Below are 16,766 nucleotides of genomic sequence, written 5' to 3' on the forward strand. Positions count from 1 at the left end.
AAAGGGAAAAACTTAAATATTAGGCCAAAATGCTACTCATTTTTGGTTCTGCACAGTGACATACTGAAAGGGTGCTCAATATGTGTAATTGAAAAGAATTTATAAACAAAAATGAAAACAAATTTTTTAAATCTCCTTTCACACTTTTCAGGCTTTCGGGAAATGTTTTTAGTATGTTTAGTATATCTGATATCATTTTATAAAATGAGATGTAAATAATAATCTATTGTCTCAACATATTAGTTTGGTCTGTCTTTCATCAAGAACAACATATGGTAGTTAAATGGTACTGTTCAAATATACCATAGCTTTCAGTTTGGGTTATCATATTATAAACATCCATAATTGTATGGAAATACTGACTGGGAATAAATGCTGTATAAATAAAAACAGGGTAGGATGTTTTAAAATTAGATTCTATTGGTTTCAACTTCAGAACCTTTGCTCCAAGACTGGCCACACAGCCAGGTGAGTTGAAACGGCTATTCTAGGCCTTCTCTTTTAAGGGGAATACAAGAAACAGTCTATGATACTTTAGAGTCAACTACTACTCTTTCTATACTTACTATGTGCCAAGACCCATGCTAAGTACTTCACACTTCAAACAACCTAATCTTTATAACAACCCCATGAAATTGGAATTATTACACTCTTTTCACAGAGGACGAAGCTGTGACTTACTAAGTAAATTGCCCAAGCACACACAACCGAAACATACTAACCTGGTGTGAACCCAGGTGGGAGGTCTGTCTGACTTCAAAACTTCAGCATTTAAACCCCCTACACTGTGGACCAGCCATTTTCTAAGTGTAGCTGATCGATTCCTGGAGATATTCAAAACCCTTCCAGGGGGCTGGCAGGATTCTCCCTTTTCCAACTATATATCTGTGTATATATACAATTTATGGTAACAGAACGAAGAAGCAGATTAGAGAATTATGTTGTCCTCTGTTAAACCAGACATTAAACATTTGCAAAACTGTAAAGCAGTCTTATTCTTCTCACTGATCTTTTTTATTTTGAAAAATATAGTTATTGTCATAAAAGTAATATTTACGTTAAAATGTAATGGGCTTCTTGGTTTTACATGAAATAATAAATGTTTGAAAATTCCCAGTTTTAACTTCTAATACCATAAAGAGTGATAGATATAACTTACAGATATAAAACCTCATTGAGATTCTCAATAATTTTTAAGCATGTAAAGCAGTCCTAGGATCAAAAATGTTGAGACTCACTGCTTTAGATTTCCATCGTCATCAGTCATTTTGGAAGAACTAGCAATAAAACTGATCTGACAGCTCTTTATGTCTCTCAGGGATCATGTATCACTATTGTGATCCTTCAAGAAATTGAAATAGAACTAAATTGAATCAAAATTTCTTACTTATCCAAGTACAATTCAAAAACTAGTTTATTTCTAGGTTTAGAAATTACCATGCAGAAAACTAGAGCCCTAGAAATGTGTGGATGAAAAAATGAAGTATCTGTTGTTGAAAGGATCGAAGATGAATTATTTCAAAGTGGCCTGAAAATGGTAAAAGATGATTCAAATGCATATTGTTATAAGTTATTATAATATAATATTTTGGTAGTAATCAAATGATGGTACTTAGGAATTGGCTTTAGAAGATAACCATAGTGCTATTTAATAAATATAATTTTATTGCACTAATATAATATATTACTATATTATATGTGTTATAACAAATATAATAAATAAAATAATTTTGCATTTAAGTGTTCTACCACATATAAGTCACTTGAACATACAGTATGACTCTCACTAGCCGTAATAGGAGACAGTGCAGGACCTACTCTATATTCATTTTACAAATGTGGAAACCTAGTCTCAGAGTGGCTGAGTGACTTACCAAGAGTACACAGCAAGTATGTGGTTGTGTTAAAATTTTTACCTAGCATAATACATCAACAAATATTTATTGAATTAAAAAATCAGGTCTTTTAATTCCTAGTCCAGTGTCTTACCTCAGGGCAATGTATTTTGCAACACTGCTTCACTTGCCAATACTATTCAAAATGAATTCAAAAAGGCACATTGTGGGTATTCATTTAGAACTCACTTATGGAGATCTTTGTCAGGAGAGCAATAACAGATGAAGATGATATGCATTCGTTTATTGAGGGCTTGTAGTCAATCCTCAAATTTATTTTTTTTCCATCTTCAAAGAGTTAGTGATGTAATGCTAACTGTCTTTCACATGGCATGTTAGGATTAACTTCTAAAAAAACAGGAACACACACACACACACACATGAGTTTCACTGGAATTTCAAAAGTATGATAATTTTGCCAAATAAATGGTAGTTTAGTATACATCTTGTTGTTTTTTTTGTTTTTGTTTTTTTTAGATTTTATTTATTTGACAGAGACAGCAGCGAGAGAGGGAACACAAGCAGGGGGAGTGCGAGAGGAAGAAGCAGGCTCATAGCAGAGGAGCCTGATGTGGGGCTCGATCCCAGAACGCCGGGATCACGCCCTGAGCTGTGCCACCCAGGCGCCCCTAGTATACATCTTGTTTATGACAAGTCCATTTAAGACAAACCAATGATCCCACCCTATTGGCTCTTTAGAATTTCAGTACCATGGACAAAGACGGAAAGAAAACAATCTCTACCCCCAAAAAGCTTATGGCCTGATGGGGAGTCAGCTACAAACACAGTGTCATAATGTACAAGGTAATGAGGAAACTAGGAATAGGATTAATCCAACTCTTGCTAATAAGATGGTCTTTACTCTGACACAGTTCACAATCTGATGAGAAAATCAGGAATATAGATAACAGAATACCAGATGTTAATAAGCAAATTTATTTACAAATTACTGGAAGTCAGAGGAAGGAGAAATGGATTCAGTCTGAGAAAATAAAGCAAGGTTTCACAGAGGTGACATTTGATATAGGCATTGTGGAAAAAGAATGAAGTAGAAGTAATTGACAACAGGATCCTCAGGTCCCAGCCTACTAAAAACTTAACCTTTCCCTCACAGAAACTTGAAGTAAAAGATCATGAACCTGTTGTAATTTTTTTTTAATCCAATTACCCACATGTGCTGAGCAGGAAATCCTGTTGACAGAGTCTCTACAACAGTTAAGCTGGTGAGTAGGGGACAAGGACAGGAGATACCCTCAAGAATGGCAATCATACTTCTTGAACATTGCAGAACCATCATTTCAATTAAATGGAATCATTCACAGCTGTGTATATGAATAGCAACTTCTGGGAAGACAGGAAGTCTCCAGAACCCTTTTGTGTTATTTCCTTCTTCATGTAACTACTGCCCAAAAATGGCCATACACTTGGCCATTAAATAATCTTACTGTTATGTTTTAAAATTCTCTGAGTTTAGGGGCACCGGGGTGGTGCAGTTGGTTAAGCATCCAACACTTGATCTCAGCTCAGGTCTTGATGTCAGAATCATGAGTTCAAGTCTCATGTTGCACTCCTTGTTGGGTGTGGAGCCTACGTTAAAGTAAAGTAAAGTAAAATAAAATAAAATATAAAATAAAATAAAATAAAATAAAATAAAATAAAATAAAATAAAATCCTCTGACTTGATTTCAAGTCTTTCTTGCGAATCATATCTGCTTCACATTTTTATCAACAATACAATCAAACTAAGCCTATTTCTTGAAAATGCCAACACTTTGTATTGGATGTATCAGGCATTATGTAAAGGCAGCCCACTATCCGACCCCCATGTTTGGACAATTGACCATTGTGTCCTGGTGAGAGGTAGGGCCCCACATACTGCCACAGAAACCAAAAATGACAGATACTTGGTATCTCAGAGCCACAGAATGGACTCTGCCATTCAGATGTTCCCCCAGGCTCACTGAATCTCTAGGTAGTGAGACAAAGAAAGAGATAATTTAGAATTCTTTCTAATGGTGGGAGTATTGAGGGTAATGGAAAGTGGTGGTCATAATGAGTGCTTCATGAATAGTGTCTACTATCAAGCCAAGGACGTAGCAATACACCTCAGTGGCCTGAAGGTGATCTCTTTAACTGGAGTTCTAACCTTCCCCACACCTTAGTTCCTATTCATTTTCCAAGCTGAATTCTCTCTGCTACCTTTTATTCTGTCAGCTGCCAAGTAGGTTTCCAACACACTTTTTTGTTAAAGGCAGAATTGATTTCTGTCACTTATAACAAGGAGCCCTAACTGGCCCAGTTTTCCCTAAGTAACAGAATGTATAATGTAATTGCATCTTGTAGTACTTCTAATTGGAAAATTTCTATGAAAAAATGCATTTTAAGAATTTCTTAACAATTGTTAAGTGACAGGTGATGGCATCCCAAAGGAAGGATGTCTTTATGTTGAATATGAAGAAAGATGCATTGATTTGAGTAGCTGGACTCCCAAACCCAAGGGGATAAACTTTCACTAGACTTTGCAATTCCGATGCTTGCTAATTATAACCAAAACATACCTGGTTAATGGATACAACTCATTCTCCAGTTGTGAACAGGCAGAGGAAGGAATAAAAGTAGGAGATGGGCAGAGCAGTTTCTTAGCAGGGTTGAACATAAAAAGAACCAGAATACTACAAGAAAGAACTCATCCACTAATTAATTCATTCAAGGAATATTCAAAGAATGCTTGTGTCTACGTGAAGGAAAACACAGAGAGAACCAAAGAGGAGTCCAGCTCTCAAGAAGTGAATGAAAATAGAGATATGTAAAAATATAATGACACAAAGCTGTCATAGTTACCTATGATATTCCAGAGGCTTGGGCATTAGTTTTCTGTACTGCATCATAAGTTACCACAAACTCAGTGGCTTAAAATAACTCATTGTATTATCTCACATGTCCTGTGAGCAAGGAGTCTAGGCCAGCTTCCCTGGGCTCTCTGCTCAGGGTCTCACACAGCTGCAAGCAAGGAGTCACCAGGACTGGGGTCTCCACTGGGCTGGAGGTCCTCGACCACGCTTCCATGGTTGTTGGCAGAATCCATTTCCGTGTGGCTGCCCCAAGGCTGGCAGTTTCCTTCTTCAAGAGGGGAAGGAAGGAGAGAGGCTCTAACCCTCTGGAACAGGGCCCATGTGATTAGGTCTGGCGGTTGCCAGAGGGAAGGTGGGTGGGGGATGAGCAGAAGAGATAAAGAGAAAAAAAACCCACACAGACTTTCAAAGCATTTCCATAGATTGAAGACACTGGTAAAAATCTGTGGTGTGCGCTAGGCTCTTCCAACTTTCAGTGGGGGCAATTCTGTACTAGAAGCACACTGATTTCATCAAATCCCATTTAATCCACATTCTCTTTATTGTTACCTATCAATCTAAGTTTGTGATTTGTTTTATTGCTCATTTGAAATACAGAATTCTTACAGGACTGGCTGGTACACTGGGACCTTGATCCTAAAGACCCAGGAAATAACTATCCCTTATAAAGTACTAGCCTTCTTATGACTCCCACTTTTGATATTTGTCTGAACAGTTAACAGAATTGCAAAGGATTTTGTTTGCAAACTTTTATTCTCTAAAGTCTAAATTATATACTTGATGGTGAGATATTAATTTATTATCAAAAATAAGCAAAAGAAAAAAGCAGACTTAAATATCAATAACTACAAATTTCAATATAAAAAGGATTTTTCTTTCCCCTTGAAATTTGTATTTTGTTCAAAAGCATATAGCTAAACAAAAGTTTTAAGAAGAGCCATCTTAATTTTCCAACTAGTTATATTGTTTATTCAACTTGGGCCAAAATTAAGGTGGAAAATATTTTACACTGAATAGACTGCAAGGACCACACACACACACACACACACACACACACACACATGCACACAAACATCAAAAAGCCTCATATCTGAGAATCCCCAACTTATGGTTAGTAACACTGGAACAGTAAAATAGTTTCCATCTTACTTTAGTTAGAATTTACCCGGCACAAGTACTTTGTTCTTTAAATATTTATTAATGTGTTTAAATATTAAAAAGAAATCCTCTCTGATACTAGGCATGCACTAAAACAAATTGAAATTGGTTTCTGAGTTTCAATATTGATATTCTCTTTGGGAACAACTGAGAAAAAGAAAAAGAAAAAGAAAACAATGACAAAAAGTTGCACTCAGGGACGTTCTCAAAGCCAAAAATAAGATATATAAACTATATTTAGATTGATAACTAAAAATCCAGGGTATTTGACATATTCTTATTCCTGAACTCAGCTAAATAAAAACTTAGTACACTTTCTCATTCTTAAACTAGGTGGTTGTGGAATGCAACTAAAATGTACATGGTTGGGAATTATTGTCTTCTCTCTGGAGGTATAAAGATTTTTCAGATATCTTATTATTTTTTGTTATTTTGGTCCTCCCTGAACATAAAGTTGGCATTTGGGTGAGTATATTCTGCCTATATTTTGTGACACAAACATTTATTGGATTTACAAAGTTAAATAGTTTCCTTTCATATTCTGGAAAAATAGCATATTAGTAGTTGCTCATTTTCCACATCTTAATCTGTTGGGTTTTTTTTTTTTTTTACTAATTCTATTAAGGTGATCAACAGACTTTTTTCCCCCTTCTCTTTGTATCTTGATGAATAACCAGCCAGTGCCTTAAATTTAATCATAAATGTGAGTCATACAACGAATATGAATAAATCACAGGGCTAGAAATAGATTTGTCCCATTTCACCACAATTGAAAAAGAATTCTAACAATCTCAAAGTTTGAATTCAGGTCTATGCTAATTCCAGGGTATAAGTGGTCTGTTCTGCAATGATTTATTGCCTTAGCTTAGGCTGTTCTCATTTTTTTTTTTAAGATTTTATTTATTTATTTGACAGAGATAGAGACAGCCAGCGAGAGAGGGAACACAAGCAAGGGGAGTGGGAGAGGAAGAAGCAGGCTCATAGTGGAGGAGCCTGATGTGGGGCTTGATCCCAGAACGCCGGGATCACGCCCTGAGCCGAAGGCAGGCGCTTAACCGCTGTGCCACCCAGGCGCCCCAGGCTGTTCTCATTTTTAAAAGATAGTGATAATTTTTCACAAAATTCTTGTCTGTGAGGCATTCCATTTTAGTGACATACATTCAAACTCAAATGTATGTCCTATTTTTTAGAATGGGATTTAATTTAGAAGTCTTTCTTATTGCTTATCAATTTTTCCTGGCATCTCAACCATATTTTTAAAGTTTAAATTGATTTTTGTAACACAGGGGAAATATTGCCCTTCTGTTTGATAATTTATTAGATCATTAATGACACTTCTAGAAGACAGCTGCCAGCTAATTATCATGTTATACATATAGATGCCAATTTTACATACACTCCGATAGTGGAGAGGTTGTTTATTTTTTTAATAAGTCAACACTATAGCTGGAGGTGTATGAAATTATTCTTAATAAGAACAATTCTATTTGTCAACAGAATGGAGACTTCCAGGAAACTTTGTTTTAAATTAGGATCCATTCAATTTTTCTTCCCCAGACTTTAGAGAGCCATCTCAGACTTTAAGAAGTAGTTGAAAATCACACATTCATCCTGTAATACACTATTGATGCTAGCTCTGACTAAACTACTAAGGTTGGATACTTACCCAACACACTTTAAAAATAGAATACAAAAGTGGGGGGAAAAAGAGCCCATGACATACTAGCTCTTCTCAAGCAGAAGTCTGCCTTAACGCAGACTATACACCTACACTATTTTTCTTTCATCAAAGCCTGCTGCCATTTAAGTTTGGAAATAAACACTCAAATGAATATTCAGCCAAAGAGTCAAAGGATATTTACATTAGCCAGGCAGTGGCCGAGGTTCAAGAGCAAATAAGGACAATAGTCCTTGCTCTCAAAAAGCTTATTTTCTACTAGAGACAAAACAGGTAAATACAAAGTGAGGATAGGTGCAATGAAATGAATATGTTCAAGGTAACAAAGGCAGATGTGATCCCTTCAAATGGGGAAGATCAATGCGGTGGACTGGTGTCCCCCAACAAAATTCATATGTTGAAATCCTAATCCTCCTTGTCATGGTATTAAGAAGTGGAGGCCTTTGGGAAGTGATTATGTTGTGAGGGCAGAGCCCTCATGAACGAAATAATCCTCAGGCAAGGACTAATGCTTTTATAGAAGGGACCTCAGAGAGCTCGCTCACCCTCTTTCAACCATTGGATTCAATGAAAGTCAGCAGCCTGAACCCAGAAGAATGCTTTCCTTGGAACCTGACCACCTGATCTTGGACTTCCAGCTTGAGAACAGTGATTAAAGAAACGTCTGTTGTTTAAGCCACCCAGTCTATGACTCTTTGTTACAGCAGTCAAAACAGACTAAGAGAGTAAAGTCTTCATAGCAGCACTGAGAGAAATTGTACCCCAAATGGGTGTAAGTGCTCCCGGGTGAATGGACAGAAGAACACAAGTAAAGGCACAGAAACTTGAAGCATCAAGTGCCCTCTGGGAACCTCAAGGGTGCTGGTTGGCAGTTTGAAGCATGGTGGGATAAGGCTGGGAAGGCTGGTAGAGGCCAGGAAATGTAGAGCCTTTCACCAGGAAAAGAAGGTTAAGCTTGTAAGACATTATGTTGTCTATTACTTGTTTCCAATATTTTTAGAACTACTTCTAGAATTGGAGCTCCTTTTCCTAGGAAATACCATGTAGAAAGCCAATGTATAAAATTATACTTAAGTGAGGCCTCTCTCATTGAGTGCGAGGTGTCCAGAGTCACTATAGTGATACAAAGACCCATTTCAAATGCTTGTTACATAAATACATATGTTCAAAGAGCAGGCACCTTGTCTTTTGAACATTGAAGATGGCATGTCCACTCAGCCCTTTGCCAACAGGATAAAGACTTTTATTCCCAGTTCTATAAAAAACATGAAGAAGTGCTGCAAGAGGGGAGAATGAAGCCATATGGGGAAGGTGTCTATTGTTAATTTAGACACCTCTACCCCCACCTGGGAAGAGACCTGCTTTTGTTTGAAAGGGTCCTGAGAATGAGGTTGGATGCAGTGGCTAGTGAAGCCAGCTAGGAAATGCATTACTCTCTGAACTCTCCAGTTTATGTTTTGTTCCAGTTCTTTAAACTTGGGATTGCAGTTGATGCAAGTAACAAAACAGAGGTTTGCTAGATTCTGTGTGAAAGAAGAAAGGAGGAAAGAAAGAGAAGAGGGAAAACTATTTAGATTGGGAAGGAAGCATTTGAGAAAGAAAAACAGAAATGTCTAATGTCTGATGAAGATTTTGCTTATGTCTAATGAAGATTTTGCTTAAGTTTCTGCAGGGTGGTATGTAACATGACACATTCTCCTTCTCTCTGCAAAACCTTAACAAACCATCCATTTCTCATTACTGCTTGACAGAGTGTTGAGTGTTCTGTGAGAGATCCAACAACATGCTGAAAACAGCCTCCAGGTAGATAAGGAGCCAAGGGTGAGGCTGGCCAAGAAGACTCCAGGAGTGAGTTTTGGAAGATGGAGTGATTTAGAGTTTATTCTGAAACCCACCCCTTCCTGCCATATTAACTTAGAAGATATATGTCGCTTTGACTAACTGTTATGGTTGTGTTGTTAATTAGGGCTATACTGCCATCTGATCTCAAGCTTTCCCTGCTACTTGGATTCCAAGTCGTAGCTGCTTTTACCTCTTCCTCCTGCTTGGTTAGCGACTGGTACTGAATTCGTACCAACTGTGGACAACCATGAAGGGACCAGGGGTTATTTTGAACGTCAGTCCTTCGGACCCTCTTTAGGAGCTATAAAATTTACCTACACCAAGAACTGATTAGGATAATAACTACTAGGGATACAAGCTCATATTTCCCCTGGCCAGAAAAGTTCCAGCTTCTTAATTTCCCGTCTTAGCTCTGTTGAAAGTATCAAATGCCAGACTGAGGACAAATGAAGAAGCAGCCCCGAAAGGAGGAGGCTTAGCTCAGTTCCAGGGGGCTCACCTTCAGAGCACACACACATAACATTCACCCTGCTATCAACCCTTCAGTGAAAAGTAAAAGGGGCAAGATTTGGGGATTGTTATTTCTGTCTTTGTCAGGCCCATGAAAAGAACCAACTGAGGTGAAGAAGAAGGAACGAGTAACTTTTGATATATGGGGGCAATATAATGGTTAAAAACCCAGACTCAGACACAAGTCCTTTTCAAACATGAATGAACCCATACATCACCTGGGAATCTCATACAAAGTGAAATTCTGATGAGTAAGATTAGAATGGGGGCATAGGATCTGCATTTCTAATAATATTACCAGTGATACAATTCTTCTGGTCCAATGACCCCACTTTGGGTGACAAAATTCTAGAGTCAAATTTCCTGTGTTCAAGTCCTCATTCTGGGTTGTACCAAGCTATGACCTTGGGTAATTTGATACCCACTGTTTTCTCATCTGCAAAATGGGAATAATACTATTACCTACATCCATGAGTTGTTGTAAAAGTTAAAAGAGTTAATATAAATAGCACAGAGAAGAGTGTCTCGCACATGGTAGGTGTCAATAAATATTTGGTGAATGGCAGCCAAGCTATGGAAACAACTCAGGTGGTTATCAACAGATGAATGGATTAAAAAAAATGTGATATACATACACAATGGAAGAGTAAAATGTTGGTTACCAGCTAGGGAAGTAGGTGGGAGGTAATATTGATTGAGGGTACAGAGTTGTAAGGAATAGTAAATAAGCCACAGAAATCTAATAAACAGTATAATGAATATAGTCAATAATTCTGTACTATAATGATGTAATGTGATAAATATTGCTTCAATGGTAATCAAATTACAATATATAAGTATGTCAAAGTAATACACTGTACACCTTAAATTTACAAATTGTTATGTGTGAAATTTATCAAATAAAAAATATTTGGTGAATGAATTACTTAGCAGCAGGATATGAAGATAAGAGGAGTAAAAAGGGTCTGTGCTTTAAACCCAACTCTTCTACGTCTCCCCAAAAGATTCATCTGCCCTAACTCGGTACCATTGGATATCTTTGAGTCAACTCTGTAGAATCCTTAGGGCTCAAAAGAACAAAATGGGAAGCCTCTGTAGAAGCTAGAGGAGTTGTTCTTTGTTTTGTTTTGTTTTGTTTTTCTACCTGGAGTGGAAAATAAGCAGATTTGTGTTTAAGAAAATCACTCTGAGAGCAGATGAGAGACAGATAAAATGGACAAAATGAGGGCTGGGGAGATAAGTTTACAGACTCAGAGTAGAAAAGTGACAAAAAGACCCTGAGATTAGGGCAGTGGAGAGAATTGGGGAGGGGGACAATACAAGTATGATTAAGGAGGTTGACCTGGCAAGACGTGCCATTAATTGCTGAGCACAACTGATGATTAGGGAGAAGTGTGGGAAAGTCTCCCAGTTTTCTAGCTTGGGTAAAAAGACTAATTTGGGGGATCATTTGCAGAGATAGAAAGTAAAGGGAAAGGAAATATGTCATAAAGGAGATGAATAAAGCAGGAGGAGAGTAAGATGGCACTGAGATTGATTTTGGACATGATGGAAATGGTTTTGGAGCTAGATAACCACAGGCAATTGGCAATCCAGGCCTGGAGCTGAGGAGACACACATGTTGACCAAAGAGACTTGGAAGTCATCAGTATTTGTGTATTAAGGACCTGGAAGTCTACCCAGCAAAGTAAGAGCTGTAAGAAGTGGTAAAAAAAAAAAAAAAAAAAAAAAAAAAAAAAAAAATGGAGGCCATGGAAGAGACTGACAAAGAAGAGAGAGGTAGAAATAAACTCAAAAAGGAGGTACAGGAGAAGGCTAGGGAGGAGAGTGCTTTAGCAATGAGGGAATGGTCAACAGGGCCCAATTCCACAAAACAATAGTTACTCTCCCAGAAACCAGCCCTTCCTTCATGATTCCTCTATACTGCTGCTGGGCCCAATATCCTGAAACACCTTTTTCATCGTGCCATATTCATTCTCTTCCATACTTTACAATATATTTTTTAACTTGGAAAATATATCTTGTTTGGTAACATAAGCACCTATGTCTCTAAAGTGTTAAGAAATGCATGACAATAATAAATACCAAATTTAGGATGATAATTACCTCTGCAGAGGGTGGGACAGTTATTATCGGGGAAGGAAGTACTCAGATTTCAACTGCATTGATAATGTTTAATTTTTGAGCTAAGTAACAGGATCACGTATTTAAGTTTCTGAACACTTACATAATACCAAAAAAAAAAAAAAAACCCACCAACAAAACCTATTTAAAAAATACCTAATAATGATACCAACCTGTAAGTCACCCTGAAATTTTTAAGGTCTTCACGGTTTGGGATCTCTGTCTCAGCTATTTTCCACGATTCCATACAGTGTTCTCTTCTGAAGCCATCTTTTTTCTACATCATCCAAAAAGGTCATTGTCAAGTATATTTCTTTGCCTTCTTTCTTTCTTTTTTTTTTTTTTAATGATTTTTTATTATATTATGTTAGTCACCATACAGTACATCCCCGGTTTCCGATGTAAGGTTCGATGATTCATTAGTTGTGTATAACACCCAGAGCACCATGCAATACGTGCCCTCCTTACTACCCATCACCGGTCTATCCCATTCCCCCACCCTCCTCCCCTCTGAGGCCCTCAGTTTGTTTCTCATAGTCCATAGTCTCTCATGTTTCATTCCCCCTTCTGATTACCCCCCCCCTTTCTTTATCCCTTTCTTCCCCTACCGATCATCCTAGTTCTTATGTTCCATAGATGAGAGAAATCATATGATAGTTGTCTTTCTCTGCTTGACTTATTTCACTTAGCATTATCTCCTCCAGTGCCGTCCATGTTGTAGCAAATGTTGAGAACTCGTTCTTTCTGATAGCTGAGTAATATTCCATTGTATATATGGACCACAACTTCTTAATCCAGTCATCTGTTGAAGGGCATCTCGGCTCCTTCCACGAGTTAGCTATTGTGGACATTGCTGCTATGAACACTGGGGTGCATATGGCCCTTCTCTTCACTACGTCTGTATCTTTGGGGTAAACACCCAGTAGTTCTTTGTCTTCTTTCAGTCATAGTGCCCTCCTGCCAGACATGCATCTCCATTCAGTCAGGTAATACTCTCCAAAATCATTACAGCCCTTTAAGCTCAGAAACCCTTGTTGCTGATTGCGACATTGGAAATGAACTCCTCATCCTCTGAGATTTCATGAGTATGTGTGTGTAAGCGAAAATCTTATCTATCACTTTCAAATCTATCTGTATGATATTTCTCTTACTATATTTTTCAATAATTTTAATCTTGCTTATACATTATCTGGGGAGCTCTTAAAAATATTAGTACTTGGACCCCAACTCAGACAGGCCCCACTTCAAATAGGCCTGAATGACAGAATTTTTAAAAAGCTTCCAAGTTAATTCTAATATACAGTTATAGCCTAATCATGCCTTGAAGACAGGGAAACCTCTTCTTAGCCACCTCAACACCAGCACAGAATTTTACATATATGAGGAATGAAATACAAGAATGAGAAATATGTAAATGTGAGCTCAAATACTAATTTCAGTCACTGAAAGTAGGTAAAGCTAATAATCTTAAACTGTTGCACTATTCTTCTGACATTACAATATATATTAAAAAATCCACTTAGCAGTAACTTGACCTTCAGTGTTTCAACATAATGAATCCTTGGAAACAAGTTTTGAAAAAGTGCAAACAGGAACAGCAGAACTGAAACTGAACACTGACTGGAGGGATGTTAAATACTAAAATCCAAAGAGACGGGGCCATTAATAAGAGCTTTTAGTTTCAATGTTTGACAACCAATCCTTAATCCCAGAAAGGATCAAAGTCGCAGTAGATAAGTGTAAAGGATACAGCATAAAGAATGCAGGGCATTTAGTCAAACAATGACAATGCAAATATGTTAAAAATTTTTGGTCAGGATGCTATAAAATAGTGGAAAAAATGCAGGATCCTGTTCTAACTCTCTTAATTAAATCACAACTGCCTGTAACTCGTGTATTGCATTGCATTTTAGAGGCAAATGATATTTAAATGCCTAAAGTTGTTTCATCTATGCTAGTTCTGTTAAATTATATGCTGCTATTTGCAGAAGTCCCGAGAGCAAGAGTTAGATGATTGTTTATATCACTGACATCCCATCAGGAAAGAGAATGAATTTTTAATCCAATTTTTCAGAAGGAAAACGAGTAAATATATTAGACAACTTTTAATGTCTCTTTTAACCCTTAGATTCTTCCAATTATTTCTATTGATCTATCCTCAAGCTCACTGATTCTTTCCTCGGTCATGTCACATCTACAAATGAGCCCATAGCAGGCATTCTTCATTTATGTTATAGTGTTTTTGATATCTTACATTTCTTTTTTCAATCCTTCTTAGATTTGCCATTTCTCTGCTTATATCACCTCTACATTCTTGCACATTGTCCATTTTTTCCACTGGCCAGCTACAATATTAATCAGTTATTTTATTTTATTGAAGAAGTTTTTTAAGAAACTTTATTCTATCAACCTTATTTCCATTTTCTGCTTGAGAGTCTGTGGATGAACAACTTAAGGCCACTCAGTGTTCCTACCCATTGAGTGACCGGAGCAGTGGGAGCTGCCGACCAGTCCTAAGTGGCAGGCGGAGTGCTCCAGTCTTTAGTGGATAACTGCTGGGTGGGCACAGAGGACACCTGCGTGCCTTTGGACCAGCCTGTGACCTTGGGTCGAGTAGCAGTGAACTTAGGAGCTGAAACAGTCCATTCACCCTGAAATTCCTCCTTAGTCACATAGCCTCAGCAGTGACTTGCTTTTTCTTTTTTCTTTTTTTTTTTAAGATTTATTTATTTGAGAGAGAGAGAGTGGGGGGAGGGGCAGAGGGAGAAAATCTTCAAATTGATTCCCTGCTGGGTGTGGAGCCCCTCGCCCCCTCGCAGGGGCTCAGTCTCACGACCCGTGAGATCATGACCTGAGCCAAAACCAAGAGTCTGACATTTAACTGACTGAGCCACCCAGACACCCCTTTGCTCCTCCTTTTCAATCTCTTTTCAGGATTTCTATAAAAGGAGAAATCAGACATGACCTCCTATGGGTGTCCAGAGATGGTGCCACGCATGTGCAGAACTTCCACGGCCTGCACCCACCACCTCAGACCCACTGAGTGAGCGCCCTCGGTGCACAGCATGGCAGCATTCACACAGAGCAGAGGAGAGTCTGTGTTACACCGAGCGGTGGCAGGCAGGTTAACATGAGACACTTCTGTGAGACGCTGGTGGTCAGCCCTGGGATCAGTAACCACCAGAAGTCTGGGCTCCTGGAAGACTGCCTGGATCTGGTTCCAGGTTCCAGGAGGAAGAGACCAGCGACAGCAGTAGCTCTAATGGCCGCAGGAAACTTCAGCGCAGCTCGCTGGCCAGTTTTCCCAGACAACACGACACTGCCATCAGCCAGGGTTTCAGTGGCAACGATGGCATGAGCCGTCAGCGGAAGCTTCTCCCAGGTTCTCTTCAGATGATATAGCTGCCATCACTTCTCCTTTTGTAGAGGTACCCTTCCATTTGGAAGTCAAGGTCAGTGCCAACGGAGTGGGTTCTTGCTGCATGGAACCTGAGGACATCCTCCTCCTTTATCTGCAAGATGTCAAGGGCTCCAGACACTACGGAAGTTTCCCTTTAAGTTACAACTGGAACCCAGAACAATGCTGTATGGACCTTTCTGGATAGTACAGGAAGGCTGATCATAGTTACTTTAAATTCTCTGCATGATAATCCCTAAGTCCGTGTCATATCTGAAGCTGGTTCTAACATTTGCTTTGTCATTTTAAAGATTGATTGATTGTTTATTTATTTGGGGGGGGTGCATGTGAGCAGGGGGAGGAGCAGAGGGAGAGGGAGAAGGAGGCAAGCAGATCCCCTGCTGAGCACGGAGCCCAGCTCAGGCCTTCTCATGACCCTGAGATCATGACCTGAGCCGAACTCAAGAGTCAGAAGCTTAACCGATGGAGTCACCCAGGCGCCCCCTTGCTTTGTCATTTTAGACTGTGTTTTTTCTTGCCTGTGGTAGGTCTTGTAATTTGTTGTTGAAAGGGGAATATGCTATGCATGAATAATTAAAACTGAGCTAAGTAGGCCATTCGTGTGAGGCTTTATGTTAATTTTTGCTGTAGCTGTAGATGCCAGAAGCTTCAAATTCCTCTCGTGTCTGTGTTTTATTTTCCCTGTTGACACTGGGCTTCCCTAAGTACGCCACCGCCGGAAAGGCCTGTTCCTGGCAGAACCTACTGATGTCATCCACTGTTACACTGGAAACCTGTTGGTGTAGCGGTGTGATGGGGGCAAGGGGAAGCATTCCATAATCTTTACATTTCCGGGTGTTAGTGGGCCTTTGTCCTTGGACTGTGACCTTCCCAAGTTTTTCCCTAGTGGTAGAGCTTCTCCCACCTCCCACCCCGGACTCCCTTCCACGGCTGCAGCTGTAGGAATCTATTTCCTTCAAGTCCTGATCCTTGTTGACTCTACTTTTTTTTGGGGGGGGGGGTTGGTTTTTGTTTTTGCCTCTTTAGGTGAAACAGGAAGGCCAGAGGTGGGTGCAATGAAAGGAGGAATTCCCTTCCGCCGGCAGGAGAGCAGTCCCTCACTGTGGTTCAAACTGGCGGTTTATTTCATGGTGCTTACTCTGCCCCTTCCCTGCCAGGACCACGACAATCCCTCTTGGATCTTCACAGTGAGAACCTAGTACAGGCAGGAGAATCAAAGCCCATGAAAATGGGGGACCCTCTTAAGACTCCAGCCCCCAGACGGTTCTCAATCTTACCTTGGTCCCTGC

General features: G+C 39.0%; 1 pseudogene; it reads right to left on the reverse strand.

Annotated features, from left to right (window-relative positions):
• Nucleotides 1–4,887: 4,887 nt before the first annotated feature.
• On the reverse strand, nt 4,888–15,750 carry LOC121100489 (annotated as a pseudogene).
• Between the last annotated feature and the right edge of the window lie 1,016 nt (nt 15,751–16,766).

This window comes from Ursus maritimus, unplaced genomic scaffold (assembly GCF_017311325.1).
Source record: "Ursus maritimus isolate PB19 unplaced genomic scaffold, ASM1731132v1 scaffold_4, whole genome shotgun sequence".
Classification (NCBI taxonomy): Eukaryota; Metazoa; Chordata; class Mammalia; order Carnivora; family Ursidae; genus Ursus; species Ursus maritimus.